Source organism: Vicia villosa, unplaced genomic scaffold, assembly GCF_029867415.1.
Source record: "Vicia villosa cultivar HV-30 ecotype Madison, WI unplaced genomic scaffold, Vvil1.0 ctg.002981F_1_1, whole genome shotgun sequence".
Taxonomy (NCBI): Eukaryota; Viridiplantae; Streptophyta; class Magnoliopsida; order Fabales; family Fabaceae; genus Vicia; species Vicia villosa.
In genome coordinates, this window is record NW_026706082.1 from 241,609 (window position 1) to 257,732 (window position 16,124).

The window sequence follows — 16,124 nt, forward strand, 5'->3', positions numbered from 1 at the left end:
AATCTGTTGCAAAAGTGTAACAACATATTGTTGTTACTTGGAGCATATTTTATGGAGATATTTGTGGAGAATATCTTGGAGCTTATATTGTGGAGCAATTTTAGCAACAGTTTGTTATGTCAATTATTTACGATTTAAAGGTCAGAAGAATCAAGACAGAATATTAAAGATCATATAGTTTCTAATTATGGAGACAATTTAGGAAACTTATGATTAAAGACTTTTATTTTAGTAGAAGATTTCTGCTAATTTGTAACAGCAATTAAGGCTGTGATTGAAGGCCCAAATCCATTTGGGTAATAGGTTATAAATAAGAAGCTTTGTAACCTAATAAAAAAGCTAGCCGATTCTATTCAAAGATGTAACCATTAGAGTTAGCCATGTAAGTGAACCACCCAGATTGTGGGATGGTCACTGATTTGTGCCTCGAAGCCTGTAGGCAAGAGGTTTATTTTACTCACTCAGAAGCTGTGAAGCAATGAGTGCAGTATTGTTTGTGGAGGAAGCTTTGAAGAAACTTCAAGTTGTATTTATTTGAGTGCTTAGAATGTTGGAAATTAGGCCGCCGATGCAGTGGCTGAGATGTTGACTTCTAGACATCATTTCTATGATTGGGAGTAGAATGGAGATATTATATATCTGGGGAGGACCTAGGTAGAAAGGTCATTGGGTAATGATTAAGTGAGGAGTTGTAAACTAGGGCGTTTAACTTTGAATTGATACTGCTAATAGTGGACTTCATCCCTGGCTTGGTAGCCCCTAGAGTACGTAGTTAACCCGAACTAGGTGAACAATTCTGTGTGTTATTTATTTTCTGCACTATTATTTGTATTCCTATCTTGTCTGTTTATATAATTTCATATCAGATGTCATGACATCCATATATGACATCTGAGTTCTGTCTTACAATATTTCAATTGGTATCAGAGCAGGCATCTTGTCTGTTTCTGGATGAGATCCATGGGGGATACTTTCTAGTTGTATACAAGGTAGAAGATTTTTTGAACAAGGAGTATTAATATTGTATGGTCCCTTGAAGTGGAGGATGGACCTATTTGTGGAAAACTAGATCAACATGACAGAAGAAAGAAGATGCTGGAACAAGAAAGATAAATTCATAAATTTCATGCGGGAGTGAAAAGTCTAGATTGAATTGTTTAGCCTCAACACAAAGATGGAAGTTATCAACACATTCATGCGGGAGTGAAGACATTGATAAGGTAATCCTTGTGTTTATGTGATACTATGTGGTCAGGATTTTGATTGGGTCTAGGATGTTGCTTGATAGATGTCATACCCCAATTTTTGACCTAAGATACCACTTCATATCATTTGCATATACATCATTTGCATCTCTAACAAATTGCATAGCTTGTGTTTGCTGCTTGTGACTCAGCAGGATCTAATCAGGAAATCACTCATCAGTACAAGCAACAATCAAATTAGGGTTTTGTTTTCCCTTCATCTAAAATGGATTATCTTCATCAACAATCAACATTTGGTCCTCAAAGATTCATTTCAACAAGCTCAAAGGCTCTGAATTAACCAGATTAGGGTTTTGACTGAAGATAGCATACTCTTGACTTTTGCTCAGGATTTGACCTAATGACTTGGGACATGACCTCAAGACCCCAAGTACATAATTTTGACCTAATCTATTGACTCAAGACATCTCCTACACAAGGATTGATCAACAGTGAAATTTCAAATCATCAGATTAGGGTTTTGAACTATCAGGGAGTGAAATCAGGGATCACATTTGGGAAACCCTAAAAAGCTCCAGGGGATCACTCAAAGGTTCCAATCATCTTCAAATAATCCCCATGACAATATCTAATGGAAATTACATCTCAGTTCAAGATCCACAGACATCAATTTCATCAGGTCGACAATTAGGGTTTTTGACCTAATTCACCTGAACAACTGACCTTTTAATCAGAACATGGTGCCACAACTTAAAATATGGCTCAAGGTCCTCCAATAACTCAATGTGATCCATTCATACCACTCATTTGGTGAGGATAGCCTGGTTCATTTGAAATCTCCAGAAACGCAATTCGTCTGAAAAAAGTCAACTGTACAAGATCACCATTGACTTTTGGGGAATTTTGGTCAACCATGACTTTTGAAGTTTTGAATCATCAATATATGATATATGAAGTCATTTGATCAAGAAAAATCAAGAAAATCAATCAAGAATCAAAAAGTCAAAAGTTTGACTTTTATATTTAGAAAAATTTCTAAGTGTTTTTCAATGGTTTTTTCCAAACTTTGGAAGGGAATAACTCAAAATTTCACCTACAAACTGAAAAAAACTTCCAACATGAAAGTTGTAGATTTTGATCCAATAAACACCTTTGTCACATAAAATGATTTTCCAAAAGATCAACCATTTAAGAGATATGGAGCTTCAAAGTTGGTATCTTTTGAAAATTTCACTTAAAATCTCACTTTCTTCAAAGTTCATGGATCTTTTTCACCCATTTCCTTAAAAGTCTTGAAGAAACTTTCAACTAGGGTTTTGAAGTGTGTAACATGAGCTTTCCAAAATGTCCAAGAGCATGAAAAAATATGGAACATAGCTATGGTTTTGAATTATGCATTTAGTGATCATTTTCACTTGAAATTTCAAACCATTTTCACTAAGTTTCAATACTATATGACCTATAATGCAAGTAATGATGCATCAATGCAATAATTGAGAGATATTTTCTGATTTGATGATCAGAATGGAAGAGGATAAGAATCTTGGAAGATTAACCATGGTTAAGTCACTTTTAACCATTTGCATTTAATGTAAAGATTCCATGGTACCATCATGTTCCTGGTGAAAAATCGAGCAAGATAGACTATCTACTCGATCAAAACAATCCAGTTTTAAAGATTTTCAAATTCAAATGGGGATGGTGTTCTTGGCGACATTTTTTGCGAAGGAAATTTGAAAAATGGGTTTGAAATATAATCAGATGGAAGTGTGTTACTTACAAGCTGCGCGCGCAGCTCAGTTGGTCATTGTTTTGGTTGGCAAGCGTGGGTGCGTGGGTTCAAACCCTTGTGAAGACAAAACCAATTTTTTATCACTTGTTTTCTTTAATTTTTTACACAACTTCATCAATTATTTTAACCAATCAAAATTAATTATTTTTACTTCATTTTTTGAACACTTCATATTTAATATATATATTTTATGAATATCCAGGAAAATCACAAAAAAAATATTTATTTAATACATTTTCATTAAGTTTAAAATGACATGTTTTTAAGTGTTTTTTAATACTTTAAAAATTGTTTTTCATTTGATTTTTCAAAATTAACTACTTGTAAATATTTTGTGATCAAAACCCTAATCATTTAGGTATTAATTAAGTACAATCTTTGTGTTTTTCTTAATTAAGTTGATTTCTTTCAAAACTTCAAAACAAACGATCGTCGTTTTTCAAAATAAATCGCTTTCAAAACCATTTCTTTTTGGTTCTCCTTTCATAAACTCTTGATTAAATCTTTTTAGATTGATCAATTGATTTTCAAAACCTCATGGGCATCCCTTATGGTATAAGCCCCGTTCCTTTGTATAAATTTAGGTTTTTTCATTGTATATATACCTATCTTTTTATACTTCGATCGAATTGATTTAAACCCTCGAATAACAAGATCAAAATTAGGGTTTTTTTTCTTCAAAATCAACCTGGGCCTCCATGTAGGTATAAGTCCCATTCCTTTACATGAAATTAGGTATTTCATTGTACATACACTTTTTGTACATACCTCGATCAATTTGTTTTTTTCAACTTTGAATAAAAAATCAAAAATGAAGGTTCTCTTTAAATCTTCCCAAAAATACCATGGGCCTCCATGTAGGTATAAGTCCCAAGCCTGTTGTAAATACTTGTTTACATAGCTTTGAATAAACTCAATGGGCCTCTCCCCGAGTATAAGTCCCGAGCCCCGTGTATACAAATGGATCATGCTTACAGGTATATTTCCTTCATAAACTCCATTATATACACACACCTTGACATATATATGTATAACTGTTCATATTTGTTCATGTTTGTCCATGTTTGTTCATACTTGTTCATGTATTTGTTATATATACTTGTTCAACTTTGTACAACACTAGGTTCCCCATAGCCTCCTATTGGGCTTCGTGCAAAGAATCTCCCTAGTTTAGGTTAGGACATAGAGTATGGTTTCCCGGTGAAATCGCTCTAAGAGCTCAAACCAACTATACCATGCCTCCTCTTGGGCTTTGTACAAACGACTTGTCCCTCCCATAGCCTCCTCTTGGGATTACAATGCAAGGACCCTGGATTGTCCCTCCCATAGCCTCCTCTTGGGCTTACAATGCAAGGACCCTCGGATAGCCTCCTCTTGGGCTTCGTACAAGGACCCACGGGCTTCTTATAAGCATCCCCAATATTCAAAACAAATACCCTAGGAGATTAGACATTTTGCATCTCTATGATAGGAGTATCTCTTCTATATCATCACAAACAATTAATCAATCAAACTTTTTGCCACAAGGCTGGCTAATCAATCAAACTTCTTTTTGCCACAAGGCTGCCTAATCAATCAAACTGTTTTGCCACCGTACTGGCTGATTAATCAAAGTTTTTGTCATAAGGCTGACTTCATTGAAACTTTTGCCACAAGGCTGGCTGATTAATCAAAACTTTTTGTCACAAGGCTGACTTCATTGAAAGTTTTTGCCACAAGGCTGGTTAAACAAAAAAAAACATCTTTATCGTTCTAAGCACCATAAGTGGCACAGCCCAGGGCTTATAATGAAAAGATTTCAAACAAAATCAAACAGATGTATGTGATGATATAGATTAGATACATCGAACATTGAGACGACATTTGTCTCTTTTCCTTTGCTTCCACTAGCATAAGTGGGAACTACGATTGCTCTGACTTTCTCAACATCCCTTTGAGAATACGTAGGCACAAGGTCGTATCCTTGGCGAGCAAAACTTCTCCCTCAAACCACTCAAACCTTAGCACCCGTAGACCCCGAGCTACAAATGCTCTGATTCCCTCTAAGGGATATGTATGCAGAGGATCGCGACGATCTTTGTGAGCATAATCAAACAAACGCCTTAGGTCCCACCTTTTTTCATAACAGAACCCCCCACCATAACATAGAATGAAATAAACATAACAAAGAAACCTATAGAGTACTATAGATACGTTGGGTGCAAATACCTTCCCTTCGTATAACCAACCCTCTTACCCGGAATCTCTCCCCACTTTTGCATTGCTTTTAGTTTTGGGCTTTGCATCTGTTTTTAGGTTATTGCAACTTTTTTTCCTTTTCCTACTTTGGAAACAATAAAAAGTTTGGTCGAAACAAAAGAAAAATCATTTTTTGAGCACTCGAGCCCAAAGAAGGCATCAGGTGTCTCATCCCGAAAAAGATACGATTTTTCGCCCGCGACGGAAAAATGGCGACTTCACTGGGGACTAAACTTTTTATTGTTTCCAAAGAAAGGGTTATTTCTATTTGTTTTGTTTTTATTTTATTCTTGTTACATGTGTGGTTCTTTGGTTCTGTTACTTGTGTGGTTCTGTTACAAGTGATACATTATGGACAAATCCTAACCCGGATTAAGTACACATAAGAATTAGGTGGAGGGTATAGTCATGTATGGCATACAAGGAGTCAGTCCTTAAAAAGTCAGCATGAGAATCCTTCCGCTCAGTGGAGGTTCCTTGTTGGTAGTATATGTTTAGCAAGTTTAGTTGCGAAGACATTATTGCTTTCATTGAACTGTAGAAGCTGAGTTGGCTGTAGAACCCATAACCCATCCTGGTCTTATTAGGTTGTGGTGCAGAAACTATTCAGGTGAAGACTTGGATTAGTTGTCATGCGGAGAACCACACTCAGACGAGTTTTTCTTGAGAATATTTCTAGCTCACAAGTTTAATTGTACAAGCCGGTAATATCCGAAAGAAAAATGTAGACTCTGACGTATCAGTAGAACATGTTTTGCAGGTGATAAACCCTAGTACTATCCCATGTTTGGTTCTCTGACCTCATGCTCGTGACGCTGGACCTTTGAACCTGTGTGTACCATGTTTATAGTACCATGTTTGTATTACCATGTTTGCAGCACCATGTTTGCTTTACCAAGTTTGTATATGTGGCATTCATGCATACATGCATTCATACATTCAAAAAAAAATCCATCTTTTCCATAAAAGCATGATTTTTCCAAAAACTTTTTAGAGAATTTTTCTTTGCAAACATTATAGGATTAAGTTATGGAGTGGGTAAAAAGGCATACCAAGAGGTACGGTTTCAAAGAGCCTAATATGGAAAGACTGAAAGAGTTAGCATCGTTTGTACAAGATCCTTCCGATTTTAGGAAAAGCCATGGAAGGCTTTTGCCTATCTTGAACACTCATGTTGATGAAGGACTTCTCAAAACTCTGGTTTAGTTCTATGATCCCGTCTACCGGTGTTTCACTTTTCCAGACTATCAGTTGGTACCAACCTTGGAAGAATATGCTAATCTTTTGGGTATTCCTGTGTCTGACAAAATACCTTTCAATGGTTTGGAAGCCATTCCTAAGTCACCAGTCATTGCAGCAAGTATCCACTTGAAGAAATCTGAAGTAGAGAGTAATTGGACTACCAAAGGAAACCTTCCGGGTTTGACTTCATAGTTTCTAATAAAGAAAGCCTTTGATTTCATCGAAACTGGTAGCACGATAGCTTTTGAAGCTGTATTAGCCTTGCTCATCTATGGGTTGGTCTTGTTTCCCAACGTCAACGACTTTGTTGATATCAACGCCATAAAGATCTTTCTGATTGGAAATCCTGTTCCGACTTTGCTTGATGACATGTATTTCTCTGTTCATCACAGGAATCGCCAAGGCGGTGGAATTATTGTATGTTGTGCACCTCTTTTGTACAAATGGATTGTTTCACACTTACCTAAGTCTCCTACTTTCACGGAAAACCGAGAAGGTTTGCGTTGGTCTCAAAGGCTTATGTCTCTTACTAATAATGATATTCATTGGTATACCTTGGCTCGCTGCGGTACAGAAACCATTGATAGTTGTGGAGAGTTCGCCAACGTACCCCTCATTGGTACACAAGGAGGAATTAACTACAATCCGGTCCTAGCCCGACGACAACTCGGGTATGCAAATTCAGTTAAACTTGTTGGACTCGCAGTAGAAAGCTACTTCTACCAAGAAGGAGAGGATCCTCAAGGATTGAAGACAAGAATGGTAAGAGCTTGGTACGACGTCCGAAGAAAAGAAAAAAGGTGCGATAAGAAATTGCATTGCTACGGACGCCTACACCTGTTGGGTAAAGAAAAGAGCAAGGGAGTTTCAAATGCCTTATGATTATGAAAAACCCATGTTCCCTGCAGTATCTCAACTGCCCAACATTCCCACTATAGAAGAATACCAAGAGACTTTGGCTAAGATGAGGTTAGAAAAAGACACTTGGGAAGAAAAGTTTCGTAAAACTGATGTAGAAAATAGAAAGTTGAAGAAAAGGGTGAAAGACCACGAAGAAACTCTCTATTATCAAGATGGATGGCTCATGAGTAAAGATGAGAAGATTCGTCGGAAAGATGCCGCAATCAGGAGATACATCAAAGAAAGCAAGAAAAAGCTTGAAGGTTCAACAAGCAACGCTCCGATGCCTGAAAATTGGAAAAATGTTGTTGACAAACTGAGGGCTGAAAAGGCCGAGTTGAAAGCTTATTATGGGAAAGAAATCATGAAGCTCAAGCTGCATAACGCATTTGGTTCTTCGTCCGATGAGGATGTTTAGGATTTGTTTAGCTTTTTATTTATCAATTGCTTTTGTAAGGAGCCACGCTCCAATGTTGTAACATTTCCCATTATTTCAATAAAAGAATAGTTTGTGTTCAAATGTTTGCAAGGAAATAATCTTTAAAATGTTTGGAAAAATCATAAATTTCTTTTTGCATACATCATTCTGCATATCGAGTCTGTTGTATAGAGTCTCATCTTTTGGATCTTTCTCCAATAGATCGTCAAGCTGTCGCGTCTCAAAGTTTCTCGACCGCGCTCGCAATCAGATCACAGATACAATACTCGTTCAAATAGAAGGAGAGTAATGGAACACTCTGAACAAGAGAATATTGAGCTCCGTGGTACAGTGACCACCCTTCAGGAAAAACTAGAAAGTCTCACAACTCTAGTTGACTCTTTAATGGCCGCACAGAATCAGCAGCCACCACCCAACAGTCAAGCAACAGTAACATCTAAAGTCACTACTCCAGTTTCTACAGTTGCATTCAGCATTCCATCTTTCTCCATGCCAGAAGGTTGGGGCACGCCTTTCAGCTTTGGTGCCGGTTTCCGCCATAATTTCTCTGGGGTTCAAACAACTACAACTGAAGCGCCTGCTACACAAGGTTCGGCGTTTATTCCACATTCAGGGGTAACTTTTTCCCAAATCACTATGGCACTTTCTCAACCCACTATGACAGTTCCGACCCCTACGGTTCACACAGTTCCTTATGATGGCAATGAGATTTATCATGATCAATGTGATAGCGCAAATCAACGTAACCTTGTGGAAGATCTCCAAGAACAGTTTAACAAGATTCAACTGGAAGTCAAGGCTATTTGTGGAAAAGATTTGTTTGGAAAGAATGCCCAGGAGCTATGTTTGGTTCCCAGTGTACAAATACCAGCTAAATTCAAGGTCCCTGACTTTGAGAAGTACAAAGGTAGTTCTTGTCCACAAAGCCATCTTGTAATGTATGCCAGGAAGATGTCTACCTATGCAGATAATCATCAGTTGCTTATCCATTACTTTCAAGACAGTTTGACTGGTGCCGCACTGAAGTGGTACACAGGTTTGGATAGCACCAATATTCGGACTTTCAATGACCTAGGTGAGGCCTTTGTCCGACAATACAAATACAACTCGGATATGGCTCCCGACAGAGATCAGCTCCGATCCATGGCTCAGAAAGATCATGAATCTTTCAAAGAATATGCCCAACGATGGAGAGAAACTGCTGCTCAGATTAATCCACCGTTAAAAGAGAAAGAGATGACAAAGATCTTCTTGAATACTCTTGGCCTGTTTTATTATGAACGCATGATTGCCAGTGCTCCAAGTGATTTCACCGAAATGGTAAACATGGGGATGCGACTAGAAGAAGGAGTCCCAACCGGACGTCTAACTAAAGAAAGTGGATCTTCAAGCGGAACCAAAAAGTTCGGAAGTGGGTTCCAAAAGAAGAAAGAGCAAAGTGTTGACATGGTATCCCAAGGGAGGCCAAGAGGAAACGTCAATCGTCAACAACAGATTGCTGCTATTGCGCCAGTCGTTAATACAGCACCTAATCCGGGATTTACCCCGCAATTTCAACAACAACAGCCTCGACAACAGGCTCAACAGTTTAACAATAATCAGAATCGTGTGCAAAGAGCTCCACAGTTCGATCCGATTCCAATGACCTACACAGAATTGTACCCTGCTTTGATTGAAAGAGGTCTTGTTCAAACTAAAGCACCACCACCAGTACCTAAGAAACTCCCATTGTGGTACAAAGCTGAGGTCTCATGCCCTTATCATCAAGGAGCACCTGGCCATGATCTTGAGCATTGCATAGCTTTGAAATATGAAGTTCAGAGGTTGGTTAGATCTAATCTCCTCTCTTTCAGAAATTTGAATCCGAATGTGCAAGCAAATCCACTGCCCAATCATGGAGGGCATGTTTTAAACATGGTGTACGAATGTCCTGGTCCATACCGAGTCTATAATATCAATTTCTCAAGAGCAGATTTGGTACAAATGCACGCCACTCTCTGTCAGGGGCAAAATTTTCGCCAGCATCAATACGGTTCCTGTAGCATATGTTATGTAGATCCTCACAGATGTTCGATTGTGAGAAGAGATCTTCAAGTTTTGCTAGATAATGGTACTATTCAGATCTACAGAAATAGGAATGAAGATGAAGTTAACATGATAGGATGTTATTCGCATGAGCTTTTGGTCTCAGATATCAACTCGGAAATGCCTAAAGTTAACGTCATCGTTCCTCATTTCAACATGCCCGAGCGCATAGAAGTTACCTACAACAAGCCAAAGGTTCCTATTGCTCCTTTGATCATTTGTCTACCTGGACCTGTTCCTTATGACTCTGATAAGGCAGTTCCCTACAACTACAATGCAACAATGATAAAGAATGGACAAGAAGTTCCTTTACCAACTCTTTCATTTGTTGTAAACATCGCTGATGTAAGTCGCGTAACAAGAAGTGGACGTGTGTATACTCCACTACCTCCAAAACAGCCTGTTGCTCCTGCAACCGGACAAAATCCTATCAATACACCAGTGGGGAATCCTGTGGAAACTCCTGTCTGTTAGAACAAGATTTGTTCTGATCAATTATCTTAGTTTTGATGATAACAATAATATGAATTTTGCTTAAGATAATATGGTACTCTAATCCAATGCAATTTCCCTTTCAGGAAATATATAAAGAGTACGCATAATTCAGCGCTCAGAAGCTTTGTCTCAAGGGTTCAGCATGCAACATCAGAACATGGTCTGGCAAGACATCAGAAGATGGTCGAAGCAGAATCAGAACATGGGTCTATGGAAGCATCAGAAGAACAAGAGAACAGAAGCACTGAAGTTCTGATGGTATCACGCTCAGAAGCACTTCAAGGTCAGAAGATCAGAAGATGCTATGCACCAAGCTGTTTGACTCTGATGATATTCAAACGTTGTATTCACAAACATCAGATCAGAAGAAAGTACAAGTGGCAAGCTACGCTGACTGACAAAAGGAACGTTAAAAGCTATTCTAGGCTACGTCAGTAGACACAGCGTGAACAAGGCTCGAGGTAGTTGACAAAAGCGTATAACATTAAATGCGATGCTGTACGGAACACGCAAAGCATTAAATGCATTCAACGGTCATCTTCTCCAACGCCTATAAATATGAAGTTCTGATGAGAAGCAAGGTTAACGACTCTGAACAAAAACAACTCATATAAACTTGCTGAAACTCTGTTCAAATCAAAACTCAGAATCTTCATCTTCATCAAAGCTCACTACATTGCTGTTGTAATATATTAGTGAGATTAAGCTTAAACGATTAAGAGAAATATCACAGTTGTGATTATCGCTTTTAAGAAGCATTTGTAAACTCTTAGAATTACATTAAGTTGTAAGGAACTAGAGTGATCGTGTGGATCAGAATACTCTAGGAAAGTCTTAGGAGTGAACTAAGCAGATTGTAACTAGAGTGATCGTGTGGATCAGTAGACTCTAGAAAAGTCTTAGAGGGTATCTAAGCAGTGTTCCTGGAGTGATCAGTGTGTGATCAGAAGACTCTGGAAGACTTAGTTGCTGACTAAGTGGAAAACCATTGTAATCCGTGCGATTAGTGGATTAAATCCTCAGTTGAGGTAAATCATCTCTGCGGGGGTGGACTGGAGTAGTTTAGTTAACAACGAACCAGGATAAAAATAACTGTGCATTTATTTTTATCTGTCAAGTTTTTTAAAGCTACACTTATTCAAACCCCCCCTTTCTAAGTGTTTTTCTATCCTTCAATTGGCATCAGAGCGCCGGTTCTAAGGTGCAAGCACTTAACCGTGTTTAGAAAAGATTCAGGAAGAGAAAAACGCTTCAGTAAAAGATGGTTGATGAAAGTGAAAAGTCTACACCTACACCTGCATCTACATCTGGCTCTGCTGAGCAATACAACGGTAACAATGGTTATACTAGACCGCCGGTATTTGATGGTGAAAACTTTGAATACTGGAAAGATAAACTGGAAAGTTACTTTCTTGGTCTAGATGGTGATCTATGGGATCTTCTGATGGATGGTTACAAACATCCAGTAAATGCCAGTGGCGTAAAGCTGTCAAGGCAAGAAATGAATGATGATCAGAAGAAGCTTTTCAGGAATCATCATAAATGCAGAACTGTTTTGCTGAATGCTATCTCTCATGCTGAGTATGAGAAGATATCTAACAGGGAAACGGCCTATGACATATATGAGTCCTTGAAAATGACTCATGAAGGAAATGCTCAAGTCAAGGAGACTAAAGCTCTAGCTTTAATCCAGAAGTATGAAGCCTTCAAGATGGAGGATGATGAAGACATTGAAAAGATGTTTTCAAGATTTCAAACTCTTACGGCTGGATTGAGAGTTCTTGACAAGGGATACACCAAGGCTGATCATGTAAAGAAGATCATCAGAAGCTTACCCAGAAGATGGGGTCCTATGGTGACTGCATTCAAGATTGCAAAGAATCTGAATGAAGTTTCTCTGGAAGAGCTTATCAGTGCCTTGAGGAGTCATGAAATAGAGCTGGATGCAAATGAGCCTCAAAAGAAAGGTAAGTCTATTGCATTAAAATCCAATATCAAGAAATGCACTAACGCTTTTCAGGATAGAGAAGAAGATCCTGAAGAATCAGAATCTGAAGAAGAAGATGAACTGTCTTTGATCTCCAGAAGGCTAAATCAACTCTGGAAGACCAAGCAAAGGAAGTTCAGAGGCTTCAGAAGTTCAAAGAAATTTGAACGTGGAGAATCTTCTGATGACAGAAGATTTGACAAGAAGAAGGTCATGTGCTATGAATGCAATGAGCCTGGACACTACAAGAACGAATGTCCAAATCTTCAGAAGGAAAGTCCCAAGAAAAAGTTTCATAAGAAGAAAGGTCTTATGGCAACCTGGGATGAGTCAGAAGATGATTCAGACTCTGAAGATGAGCAGGCCAACTGTGCGCTGATGGTGACAGAAGATGACGGATTAGAATCTACATCAGAATCAGATTCTGAAGAGGTATTTTCTGAACTTACTAGAGATGAGTTAGTTTCCGGTCTAACTGAACTTCTGGAACTCAAGTCTCAGATTAGTCTCAAATACAAAAAGCTGAAAAAGCTATTTGAATTTGAAACAAAGAAGCTTGAGTTGGAAAATTCTGAATTAAAAGAAAAACTTTTAAAATTATCCAATAATGTTGGATCTCCTTCTGATTCAGAAAAATCCACTCCTAGTCTAAACCATATTCTGAAAGAATATGATTTAAGTTTCAGGAAGTTCTTATCTAGAAGTATTGGCAGAAGTCAGCTAGCTTCTATGATATATGCTGTGTCTGGAAACAAAAGAGTTGGCATTGGTTTTGAGGGTGAAACCCCATACAAACTTGAACCTATTGATGAAATGAAACTCACATACAAGCCATTGTATGATCAGTTCAAGTATGGCCACTCCCATGATATTAGGCACACTTCACATGCTCAAAGTTTTCACATAACACACACCAAAAAGCATGTGACACAACCTAGGAAATATCATGAAACTCACATTAAAAATTATCATGCTGTTACTCCTTCTGCTTACAGTGTTAAACCTAAGTTCAATCAGAACTTGAGGAGAACTAACAAGAAAGGACCCAAGAAAATGTGGGTACCAAAGAAAAAGACTATTTCTTTTGCAGATCCTCTTGGTGACAAAGAAGATAATAGTCAACATGACATGTCTCCTGGACTCAAGTTGGTCTCAACACTTGAAGGGAAGAAAGACTGTCTTCCAAGTTCTGGTTCTTAAATCTGTTGAAGAAACTATGCTTGTAGGAAATCAGAAAAGAAAGTTTGTTAGTCTTGGAACCATCTGTTTTGTTTGTTTCTATAGCAATGATGTTAAATGCTACAGAATATACAAAATTGAAACATTGATTGTGGACGAATCAATAAACATCTGGTTTGATGATAAACTTGTTTCTGATGAAACAAAGAGCTTAAGAATTTCTGCAGATACAATTTTGTCTTATCAGAAGCTGCAGAACAAAGAAGTGAATCTCCAGAAGTTGGTAGTCTCAGAAGAAATAGATCAGAAGATCAAGTTGCTGCATCTTTAGAGAATCTGAGAATTTCTGAAGAACCAACTAACAGAAGATCACTTAGACTTGCATCAGCTTATCCAGAAGATGTGATTCTTGGGAAGAAAGATGATCCTATCAGAACCAGATCATTTCTTAAGAATGACTATCAGAAGCAGTGATCAGAATCAAAAGGCGTAAAGTCTATTCTGAAATTTACAGCTGTCATCTATTATCTGATGGTGAACACGTGTCTGTACGGTTAGTACAAAGCGTGCAGTTGAAAAGACGCCGACCTAGGTAACTGTATTAAATCATTTCATTTACTGTGATCTCTCTCCTAATGTCATTTCTCATTTAATGCAAAATGATTTTCAAATCTTTTAAATAGCCCGCTTCAACTTCATTCTTTTCTCCGTTTCTCTATTTTGTCGTACATCTTTTTTTTGCTGCATCCGTTTCTTTCTTTTTCAAACCCTAGTCCTTGATCTAATCTTTCGACATAATCATCATGGATTTTTCCTCTTGTTCTTCTTCCTCAAAGGAAAGCCTTACTTCTTCACAAATCCTTCTACGAAAGTATGAATATGCTCCTTTGAAAACTTGCCTAATACCCACGAAAGAACTGGAAGTTCTATGTGAATCTGCTGTGGACATCAACAATCTTAAAGCAAATGGCTTTCAGTGTGATGCGAGAATCCTTGAGCAAGGATGGTCCAAATATCTTGATAGATTGGTTGGTCCAATTTATCCTGAACTTGTGAAGGATTTCTGGGTACATGCAACAGTTACTCCAACTGCCATCATTTCATTCGTTCTAGGGCATGAAGTGGTTATCACTGAGAAGCTCATCAGGAAGCTGTACAATCTTGATGATGAAGAAGGTTGGTCTGGTCTTCAACCCAATACAGTTGACTGGACTCCAGTTGAAAAACAAATCTCTACGGTTTTTGGAATTGATTCTCATAACACGGGCACCTTAAGGCCTTTTTATAAAGTATGGGCTGAGATTATTCTGGGTTCTCTTTACCATAGAAAAAGGATGCTCTCCTCCTCCTACATAAGTCCGACTCACAAGTACACTCTTTTCTGCATTGGCAAAAAGATAAAGATCAACATCTCTTATTTACTGTTTGAGAATCTGAAAACTTCTATCTTTGAGTCAAGAGAAGATGAAAGGGCGAAGTACCCTCATATTCCAAGAACAACCATTCCATTCGGAAGGATGATTTCAGACATTCTGATTGAAAGCAAAGTGGTGGACTCCATCAGAAATCTCAATGCATCTCATTTTCTTGGAGTAATTCAAGGTCCCATCTTCAATGGTGTTGATTTGTTCAGAATGGAACTCATTAAGAATGTACCTTCTGTGTGCACAAGCTTTCCTGACATTCTGTCAAGAAGAATTGCTGTTGAAGGTTTCATCTCCTTGTTTCATAAAGAACTTGATCTTGTTGTCAAGCTTTACTTGGAAGACTGTGTTAGGAAGCAATCAGATGTTGATCCTGCTTGGATCCGTGGCAGAGTACTCCCATCCAAAGATGATATTCTGAAGAAGGATAAGAAGGAACGACAGGCAAGGCTAAAAAGAAAGGCACAAGAAGATGAGGCTGAGAGAGCCAAGAAGTTGAGGGTCACCTATGATCCTGACAAGGTGGACTCTAAAGAACGAAGAGATAAGAGAATCAGAGATTCCTTTCGCAGAACCAGATCTTCTTCCTCTGTACAAATCTCCAGAAAGGTTTTTACTCCACCTCCTTCTGTCCCTAAACCATCTCTCCAATCACCTCCATCTGAACCAAAAATAAACTTTACCTTACCAAATTCTTCTCCATCATCCTTCTCCTCTCCCATTCTAAACCCCACACCTTTAAGTATTCTTCCCCCAACTCCTTCTGATAAATCTTTCTCACCAATTCCCTTTACAAACACTCCATCCTCGTCTCAATCTATCATTTCTGATATTCCATCCTCATCAATCATTCTCTCAGATATCCCTTCTTCATCCACCGTACCTCCACCTTCTATATCCCATCCCTTACCTACCAGAAAATCCAAACCTTACTATCTTCTCTACCCTGACTACAAATTCACCTTCAATCCGCCTGAACCTGAACCCTATACCTACCTGGAACTTTTCAGACATGAGGTGATTAGCAGTCTAGACCTTCTGAAGGATGCATTCCTAAATGGTCTGGATGATGTTTCTACAAGAAATCTCTGGAGAAGATTTTAGAAGGATTTTCAAGTAGAAGCAATGGGAGTACAGA